Genomic DNA, 10,878 nt, shown 5'->3' on the forward strand with positions numbered 1-10,878 from the left:
ATTCCATGGATCTGGATTTCAGGGTGTTTTTGTTTTTGTTTTTTGTTATTATTCTTTTTTTTTTTTTTTTTTTTTTTTTTGCTTGCTTAATCCTGCTTAAAGTCTTAAGATTTATTTGTATGTTTACAAGATGCTGCTTTTCTCATTATATGTGCATTATAGTCACCATTAAAATAATACAAACAAAAGGAAAAACAGGATGGACTTCCAAGCAGCTAATAATTAATTATGGAGAACTTTTGAAAGGGTGGCTTAGCATCTTAAGCTATTCCTTCTGCTGCCAGATGCATGGGCTTGTTTTATAAACTACAATCAATCTGCCACCGGGGGAAAAACTGCAAAATGAACTCAGTCATCTCTGCTCATTTTCAGTTTCAAAAACTGAAAGGCTTTGGAGTATAAAGTATCCTCTTCTTTTAATGTCAGTAAATAAGTTGATCTGTTTATATGGTTTTCAATACAAGTAAACTGCTTGCCATTTAAACAAGCTCAATCAGCTGTGAAAATTGACATTTTTAACCATAAAATCAGACTTCATCCTACCATGATATTAAATATTAAGGAATCATTTAAAGGACAGTATACATTTCAGAGACCTGCCTGGAGAGATGAATGCAGACACACACACAAAAAAAACCAGCCCCTTGGCTTTGGCCCTGCTGCTCTGTAAAAACCACCTACCAGACTCATTCTGGCATGGTACATCCATATTGCTTTGAGGAGACATTCAACCTTCATGTTCAGGCCTTGAATGGCAAAACCACATCCCTTAGACCAAAGTCCAGGAGGCACCTGTCTGCCCATACAGGAGGTCTCTGGAGTTTCCAATTGGAAACAGGGCATTCCTCCTATTGTATACCACAATATTCACAGTCCTCTGAACCCTGCCTTTTTTTTTTTTTTTTCTTTTTTTTTCCCCTTTTCCTTCCTTTTCTTCCCATTTCTATCCAATTTTGGGGACAAAAAACCCACGTTGCTTCTGAGCAGACTTACAGCTGGCACATCTCTTCACAGCTCAGCACCTCCAATGTTCTCCCTTTGCCAAAGGGGTCTTATTGTGTAAGGGGTTTCTCTCTGAATAGGGTAAAGCAAAACAGCAAAGCAGTGGGATTACTGGGCTGCTGAAGGCAGACAATGGGGAAACAAAGCTCAGAGCAGTTAAACATTTATTTTTCAGAGGGGCATGGATGCCTTTGCACAATCCCTTCTCAAGCACACTGAAGTTTCTCTAAAACAACCCTGTCCTGCAGCCAGATGCAAATCCAGTGCATCCAAAACCCTTCCATTTCATTTTTAATTCAGAAAACACACAACTATTTACTCCCACAAAGTTCAGAGGTAGTAAGTTATAGGAGAATCTCACAACAGGCTTTGATGCTTCCCTGCTAGAAGCTCCTCTGGGCATCTCAAACAACAATTGGTGTAGGTAGTGGATCAAGGAATCATAGAACCATAAATCTATGGCCTAGGTTAGAAGAGAACTTAAAGATCCTTGAGCTCCAAATCCCTGCCATGGGCTGGCTGCCACCCACCAAATCACGCTGCCCAGGGCCCCATCCAACCTAGATTTGGTTGCCTCTGGAGATGTGATACTTTCAGTGCTGAGCAGCTGTGGAAATTCAAGTGGGCGCAGTTTGTAGTGATGTGCTTCCATGCTGACCAAACACATCTTCCCTCCACTTTCCCAGACTGACTTGCTTTTGGTTTCCTCAATTCTATCTCTATGCCTGCTCAAAGAGCCTGAGGCTTTTCCTCTAGGGGGCAAGGAAAAAGAATAGTTTCCTTTTTATGGCTTTGGGAGTGATCCACACATGGTGGAGTGTGATTCAAAAGGCATAGTCATATCTGAGAAGCTGGCAGTGCCTGAGTTTGCTTTCTGTCAGTGAGGTGACTGTGACTGTGGTTGTTTCCCTTGTAGAAATTTGCACTGGAGTCCCCATGTTGCTGAAAGTTGGCCTGAGCATCACTTACTGTTCAAAGAATCATTAAGGTTGGAAAAGACCTTTAAGATCACGAAGTCCAACCATCAATCTATCACCACCATGACCACTAACCCATGTCCCTCAGTATCACATCTACCCTAATGTCTCACTTTTCACAAGCATAGCCCCGCACATCAGGCCTTGGCTTCCTGTTTGCCAAGCTGTGTTGTTCTCCCCATTCTAAGTGTAGGAAAAACGCTGGAGAGAGAGCACTAGCATGTCCCACGGGATCATTTGCTATAAGGCTAGCTCTTGGCACTCCTTTGTTCCACTACAAAGGCATGTGAGATGGGGTGAAGCCAGTCCCATCACAAGCAAATAAATGTACTGAGTTAAATTTTTTTTAATGGAGTAATAAATAAAGAGCTGTCACTGGAGAAGTCCCTAAAGACACTGTTTCTGCTGTATTTTTTATTTATTTTTTTAATGTTGCCAGCTTCCACAACTTCTACAGAGATGTTAGAGTAAATAGCCTGTGATCCTAAGGATCTTATAATTGTCTTTAACAACAAGAAGATTTTTATACTTTCATATCAGATGAGTTCCCAATAGACATTCTGTTCATGTCTCCTTATTTTATGTAGTGTAGAAAAAAAAATAATCCCTGTCCACAGTATATCTTAAAATGTACATCTTTAGCAGTTTCTGACTTAAGGAAGAAACAAGTAGATGCCTTTGGGACAGAAAACAATCAGGGTTATCTGGGATTTGGAGCATCCCATAATTCCTGTGCTAGCCACAAGTGAGGAGGGAGGGAAAGAAATATTTATTCTGTTTAATTTAACAAACAGAAATTTAAGCAAAACTTAATCACAGTGTGCAGGTAAATTTCCTGATATGCTATGAGAAGGCTCTTTCATCTTGCAGATTAAAGACTATCTGGGGAAGCTGTTGCTCAGGAAGGTAAAGTGTGCATTAACAACCCTAGCTCAGTGTGGAATGAACCATTTTCACTTTCAGAGTGGAGCAAATTTTCTCTCAAGAGAAGAGTTACTACAAGGAGCATTAGTACAGTCTGCTATATGTTTACATCTTGCATTTGGGGCACAGTGGATTACTTCTCATGCAGTGAGATCCATTAGTGAAAGCTAAATCTCTCAAAATTCAATCCAGAAACAAGTGTACGCTCTGAACCATAAGGACTTCAAGCTACTGGAACAACTTGCTTAAATTCCTCATCATTTCACATCTTTAAATCAAGTCTGGAAGTGTTGGTAGTGCTGTAAATCAGCTCTAAATCAAGCCTGGTGCTTGATTCCCACTGTGGGGATCTCTAGCCTTTGTTATATTAGAGGGAGCACCAAGTGAGCAGAATGGTTCCTCTTGTCTTAGAGCTGCTGAAACCAATGAGCAATGCATCCCACACCACTCTTGACCACCTGCATCAGCCTGTGGAGTATTTTTGATTAATTATGGTTTCTTTATATATTAATCAACCTCTTGTTTCAGCTCTTGAGTTTTCCTCAGATTCCATCCTTTCCTAAATCTACTTCCAAGGTGACAGAAAATATGACTTCCACTCAAAGTACCTTTGTTGTCTGCACTGTTGATATTCCCCTGATCCAGTCACTATGCACTGTGGAAGGGAGAGAAACAAATCTTAAGAAATTGCGACCCTTCTGATGAATATGAAGAGTGCCCTGGACTCCACTGTCTCTACTGCCTGGCAAATGGGATTGCCAAGAAGTGCTCACTTCTTAGGATCACAGTTTCCTGCAAGTGCAGGAACTGTATGGGCAACTCTACCCTTCCCCTAGCAACAGCTACCACCACTCCTCTCTGAAAACTGGCTTTCTCTTCTCCTTTCCATGTATGTGAACCATCATCAGAAACTCAGTGTTTCATTCTATGCTGTAAATAGATATCCTGCTATTTTCAAGTCTGTGTATAGCCTGTATACTTTTAAACCACTGCTTTTGTGGATCTCTGTTCTCTTTATTTCAGGCTATTATCAAATCAGTGCAAACTCACCATGGAGATGCACACAACACTTCACAATGAGGTAGGAACCATTCAAGCTCTAATTGCTTCTGTTTCTGCTGGAGGTCTATACAAAGGCACAAAAGGAAAAATTAAAAAGAAAAAGGTGTGCTAAGATATGTGCTTTGTTCTGTCTCTCTACTGATAACCTTGGAGGTTATTAAAGCAGAGAGTAGAAGTTTAGAAAGATAAAGAGAGTCTATAGCAAATTTGGAGAAGAGTTTGCAACTCAGATGGAGACCTGAAGAGCCTTGACAGTCCACCACACTCCTGGGGGGACTGTAAACTTAACTCAAGCTGGTGCATCAATGTGTTTTGCCCAGTGCTGTATAGTGAAGCCAGATTGTGCAGAAGTACATTAGGCATCTCACTTTACACATGCCCATACCTTGGTGTTTATAAGGCAATCTAATAAGAGCAAGCCTGGGCCAAAGGAATGGCAGTCAAGAAATCTCTTGACAGGCAGATCTCTTATGCTAGAGACTGATTTCCAGTGGTTGGTAGCTCTTTTTCTTGAGATATTTAAATCCAAATTTGAAAACAATAAAAATCAGCAGTAGAATATGGCCACCCAAACTATCATAGAATCACAGAATCTGCTGAGTTGGAAGGGACCCTTAAAGGCTATCTGGTTCAACTCCCTGCAATGAACAGGAACACCCACAGGTGCATCCATCAGGTGCTCAGAGCTCCATCCAGCCTGACCTTGGGTGTCTACGAGGATGGGACATCCACCACCTCTCTGGGATGTTGTAAATCTTCCATCTGTACTGCTATCAAAACCATAGGTGGATAAATGGTAATGTATTTTACATCCCAAGCTATTCTGAAGCTGGCAGATGGCACTGGGTCTGATGGGCAAGGATATACCCAGCCACCTTCCTCCTTACTCCACTATGGGACAGTGGCTTATGGCTGCTACCATAGGTAGAAGCATTTGTTGAACAAGGTGAACAAAGCTGTCCGGATCTTCAGCTAAGCCACTAGGATGTCACTGTGCTGCCAACACTGATTTAGATTATCCTGTGCCTATCTTTGTTGACACCTGGAACTTTGACATCCAAGGGTAATTCAGTGTCAGATAATTTAGGTATGCAATGGGGTAATGGGTTTTATTAGCTGCATCTAAAGTCTCTGTATACAAATTTAATTCTTTTGTGCATAAAACTTCAAGAGTGATCTTGCTGGTTATTGTATCTTTGAAGCACAGAATAGCCTGAATACCAAACTCAGAAGGCAAGTACCAACTGGAAGCAGATGGAATTAGAGCTGCTTCATCACATGGAGATGTGAAGAGAGGCTGGGTTCAGACAAGGACCTTCTTGTTTACGCTGTTCTGTGTTACTTCTTTTTGAGCCAGCCAATCCATTGTAGTCAGGTCATGTGAGCACCTTATTATAACAATAGTCAGAAGCAGAATTGAGAGACTCCAAGTAGTAAACGAGGGCACCTTTATCTCTTGACCACTCCTAGAATATTATTTCTGAGGAATATGCAGATGGAGCATTATAATGGGGTCCCATCTAACATTTCCAGTTCAAAGCAATTTTTGTTTATCTTAAGCCGGGTCCTAGAAGTTACAGTCTGAAGATGATGGCAGCTGCAGGGGGTCTATAAAGTCACAGATCTTTTTAAAACAGAGGAGAACCTTTGAAGAAAGCAGAAACAAAGAGGCTGAATATAGGTCGACTTCCTGATCTGTCTCCCTCCTGCTTATCAGGACTCACACCCTGTCTCATTCCCTTCATGCTCTCTATGCTTCAAATGGCTGAATAGTTACAGTGAGTAAATCTGTCGTTATGGCTTTACTCAGCATTCATCTCAGCTTTCCTGTGGATACCACTTGTGGGATCCTAACACTGCAGACCTGAGACGACTTGTATAATTTGTGTTCGTACGAACAGAAGCTTTTGAAATGTTACAGAATCAGAATTCATTTTGAAACGTTACAATCAAATAATCCCATCTGTGGTTGGGAGCTTGTAGCCGTCTGACTTACAGTTGCCTTTTTGCAGCAATTACAGAATTTCCGTGGTAGGAAGCATTTTGGCTGAGCTACACCTCCATCCTCTCAGCTTTCAGCGTACTCACAAGATGAGATTCATAAAGACAATGGGAAATTCTGCATTTTGCATTTTAATTATCTCCAGGAAGACTTAGCGACAGCATCTCCTACTGTCTTCAGAACCTCTCCAATCTCCCATACTTCAAAATCCCTGTGAACTTCCAAGGTGACAGGATGGGATTTTTATCTCTAGACTTTCCTTTACTTTGGGGCAATTCAATTGCTTCATTAAATACAGTGAAGACTCAGAAAAAAAAATCCTCCTCTTCTTCGAATTCAAGCTTTGCTCATCCTGCTGATAATGAAATACACTGTTGTCTGGTTCCTGCGATGAGTGGCATTTTTGACTGTAAGTGGGACACAATGAAGCCTTCATCAGCATGGCCAATTAAGATAAAAATGTCCTGCTGTGTATTTGGACTGTATTTTGGAAGTATAGGTGAATTTTTTTTACAAAATAGGTTTCTGTGGATCTGGCTTTGAGATCTGAATATGGGTTAATAAGGGCTTCCTGAATGCTGGTCTCCTCCTCCTGACACCGGTGAGGGCTGCAAAGTGTTTCTGAAAATCAGACCCATTGCTGAAATGTGCTGCCAGACAGAATTTGATAGCTATTGTAAAAGTTCATTAGACTGAAGCCAAAAAAAATACCCGTCTGGTTTGGTGCAAAGCTCCTGTTCCCCTGAGTGCCTTTGGCTACAAATTCTGCATATTCTAATTTTAAAGTACCATTCATTTTCTATTTGGTGATAAATGCTTTCCTGCATAAGAGCCTTTTGATTGCTCTGCTAATTAAAGTGGGTAGTTTCCTTTTATGCTAGGTGGCTGGGCTTCTGGGTAACTGCGGTGCACGGGGAACAGAGAAGGTTATCTGGCAGCGTTTATTACCTTCCCTCTCATCACCAACAGGTACTTGTTCTGGAGCTCCACGTTCTCAGTAAGGAAATGAATTAGGGAAATGAGGAATTGTCCACCCATCCTGACTGTGCCCACTAGCCATGTTCCTCAGTGCCACATCTCCACAGCTCTGGAACACCTGCAGGGACAGTGACTCCACCACCTCCCTAGGCAGCTGTGCCAGTGAATCACTGCTCTATCAGCGTTTTCCCTAATATCTAACCTGAACCTCCCAAAATACAATGTAAGGCCATCACCTCTCATCCTATCACTGTCACCTGGGAGCAGAAGCCAACTCTCATCTCACCACAACCTCCTCTCAGGCAGTTTAATGAGCAATGAGGTCTCCCCTAAACCTCTTCTTCTCCAGGCTGAACAACCCCCAGTACCAAACACAGCGCTGAGGTGCAGCCTCACCAGTGCCAGTACAGAAGAACAGTGACCTCCTGATCCTGCTGGCTGCACCCTCTCTAACACAAGCCAGGATGCCACTAGCTTTCTTGTCCCTCTTGACTAGTAAATGGTTTAAAAGCCATTTGATGGCTTAGAAGTCCTGGATACAGTAGTAAGAACGGAATTTCCACATTGTTCTTTTTTTGCCTTGAGTGTCTATTGTGGTCAGCATTAATATTAGTGGTTGTGGCATGCAAACGTGATAAGAAACTCACTCTCATTCTGAATGCTGCTTTAATTGCCAAACTACAACATACCTTCACTTCTGAAAAAAAAAAAACAAAAAACAAACAAACAAACAAACAAAACCAACAACTCTCTCTTGATCTGAAATGTTAAGGAAAACGTAAAGGAATACCCAGAACAGAAATAACCATGACCAGCCAGGGCAATCTCTTAAGAAGGTCTCTGGGGATGGCGGTTAGCTACTGCCCATTGTTCTAGGCTGGACTTCTCTCATAGATATCGGAGCAAGCTATCAAAGAAGGGCCTTGACACATCTCAGGTGGTTATCTGATAAAGGGCACTTCTGTAAGCAAAGAGGAATACTATGACTAAAACTTTCCAGCGAATGCAGAACAAAACGTCAAGGAGGACATGTGATAGTGCTTGGGTCTCTCTGGAAGGACATGGCTTACATCTTCAGCGTGCTCTGCATGTGAAAGCATGTTCCTGCAGGTCTCTTACTCTGTTCTGGTATCTGTGTAAGGTGTTTGCATGGCTCAGGAGTGTTGTTATAATGTGGCATTACCATCTTTATCCAAAAAAGCTAAATATCATGCTCAGGACCCAGTTTCCCACCCTGAGTAGCAACAGAAAGCGTGAGCCTTGCAGGCAGCGAGGGAGAGCAACCATGGATGCAGTATCTGTATATGGAGTAACTTCTTTTGGTCAGATCCCTAAAACTAGAGAGGCCATAAAGTGAAATTTTTTATAACAGCGCCATTTCAGGCTCCAAAAGAACAGAGGGAACCCAAACTGAAACTCTTTATATCTTAAATGCTTTGATCTTCCCAGGACTCTACATACCTAAACTGGGAACATTTAAATCTTCCTCCCCAATTGAACAGATTCTTTGAACCTGGATGTCGGTGTGTGCTGATACTCCATAACTGTGTCTGCTTGGGATCATGTAAAAGAAGAAAAAAATGAAAAATATTGCCCTGTTATTGGAGACATCACTCCCTGCTTGATGTACGAGATGGGATCGGTCCTACACCCCATGCAACATACTTTAGAACTAATGCAGGCTGCATGGCATGCTGCATTAGTTCTAAAGCCATACCACGTGCACTGCATTGACTTCCCTGTAGTAATCAGGCTTTTTCTTTTATAACCAACACACCACAGATTGTCTGCATTATTTCCCCAGCACTGTCTCTCCTGTTGGTTCTGGGGCAGAGCATCACCTGATGGAGAGCAGCTCATCCCCAAAGACTTCGATACTGTAGACATGATGCAGAGAGGGTTAAATACCAAGTTCTGAAACCTCCTGTAAAACGGAGAAGGAACCAGGGAAAAAGAAGAGAGTGTGAATCTAACAGTGTGAGTCTAACCCTTGGCCATTGTGGTCATGATGGCCATAGCAATTTGTCATTACCAGACAGTCTTACACAGGAAATAAATGTTGCTCACCTTCCACGGGCATGATGCTCTGTGGAGGTGAATGAGCTATTTTAAAGCTTTACTTCAGAGTAACATGCTGCTAATAGGTAGCCAGCGGGTCCAGGAAAATAAATATTCTGCCAAATAATTCCAGAAAGAAGAATTTCTAGGATATTGTGGAATCATCACAAATCCTCCTAATAACGTGTTTCAAATCTGGCTGCATTTGTTCTCTGTAACAGTAATTTCAGAGCACCCGCAGAGCTGATGTGGATCTGGGGAGCTGTTTAACACATGGCTTCTTTCAAAAGCTGGGTGAGAAGAGCTGCCTGTTGGATACTGGACAAGCAGTCATGTAAGGATGTGTTGGGTGTTCAGGCAGACTTCCAACCCATCACACTTCTGGACTGAGTCCCTGAGCCTGATCAACTAAAGGTAATGTTTAATATGGAAATATATAGATCAGAAAATGCTACAGTTTTTGTTCAGGCAGGTTTCTAACCGTAGGAAGAGGAATGGACAGAGAGCTTTTTTAAGTCTAAGACAGCAAGATTGGGTATGCAGCCTTTCAGTACCTAAAGGGAGCCTACAAACAGGAAGAGAGTCAACTCTTTGAAAGGGTAGTTGATGGCAGGACAAGGGGAAATGGTTTTAAGTTGAAGGAGGGAAGATTTAGGTTGGATGTTAGGGGGAAGTACTTTACTATGAGGGTGGTGTGGTGCTGGAACAGCTGCCCAGAGAAGCTGTGGATACCCCATCCCTGGCGTTGTTCAAGTCCAGGTTGGATAGGGCCCTGGGGAGGTTAGAGATTCATGATCCTTGAGGTCCCTTCCAACCTGGGCTATTCTATGATCTTGTGATTCTGTGAGAGATGAGTCACAGGCCAAAACTCTGCTACTAAGGTGTAAAGTAGAAGTAGTCGCAGGCTCTGGGGACAGTGCTATTGTCTGGATTAGAAGAAAGTTCAATTCTCTGATTACCTAATCTAATTGTGTAAGCATTATTGTATATTTTAGGGAAAGCACAATATCATTCAGTATTTCTTTTATGATTCAGTCAATGTCTGCATCCCATTATGTTGATTTTGCATGACTGGGTACTGAGGTCACCGGGGAAAGCCATTACAATCATCTGCAGCTCTGCTAAAGCCAGGAAAGTTGCACTCGCTTAAAATAGGTTCAAGATTTCTTAGCCTTCTAATGACTGTAAGGATGTGGTAAGGATGTGGATCCCCAAAGGACCTTGTTACTGAGATACTCAACAGCGGCGATGTGAAGACTTTTGGTCTATTCCTCCCTTGTGAAGTTTAAGCATTGTTCTTCACCTGCATACATCTTAGCCCTTATAACATCTAGTCCTTGTAAACACATCTCATTGGCAGTTAAACCCTTACGCCATAATGGCTTTTTGCCTTTTGAGTGTGAAGGTAAACTCACTGAAATACCCATAGCCACGTCTTCGAGATTAAGTAGAAAAAGTTCTCTTTGGCTTTGATGGACAGTAGTTTGTGATTCATGTCATGCAGTTCAAACGAGGAGGCTAATTTTGGAAGAAATAGTTCTTTCTGTTCAGATCCCACTGTTCATTTCTCATAATGACAAGCACAAGTGAGTTGGGTGCCTTTCCTAGACATGGACACATTTCCTGTAGGATGCTTAATGATGCCCTAGTCAGAGATCAGACAGACCCCTTAATTCTATTGCTAGTACTGTGAACAGGGAAATTTGCTGTACCAAGAATGTAACGGTAAAGAAATACAAATCAATATACATCTAATCTAAGTTAAACTGAGCTTTAGGGATTAATCAAATCTTAATGATAGTCCAAACCACACAGCTATAGATATTTCTAAATTCACAGGCTGAGCATTCAGGAGGGTGCTGAAAACCAAATATC

Source organism: Coturnix japonica, chromosome 2, assembly GCF_054131305.1.
Source record: "Coturnix japonica strain WE chromosome 2, WE-NBRP24, whole genome shotgun sequence".
In the NCBI taxonomy this organism is placed as follows: Eukaryota; Metazoa; Chordata; class Aves; order Galliformes; family Phasianidae; genus Coturnix; species Coturnix japonica.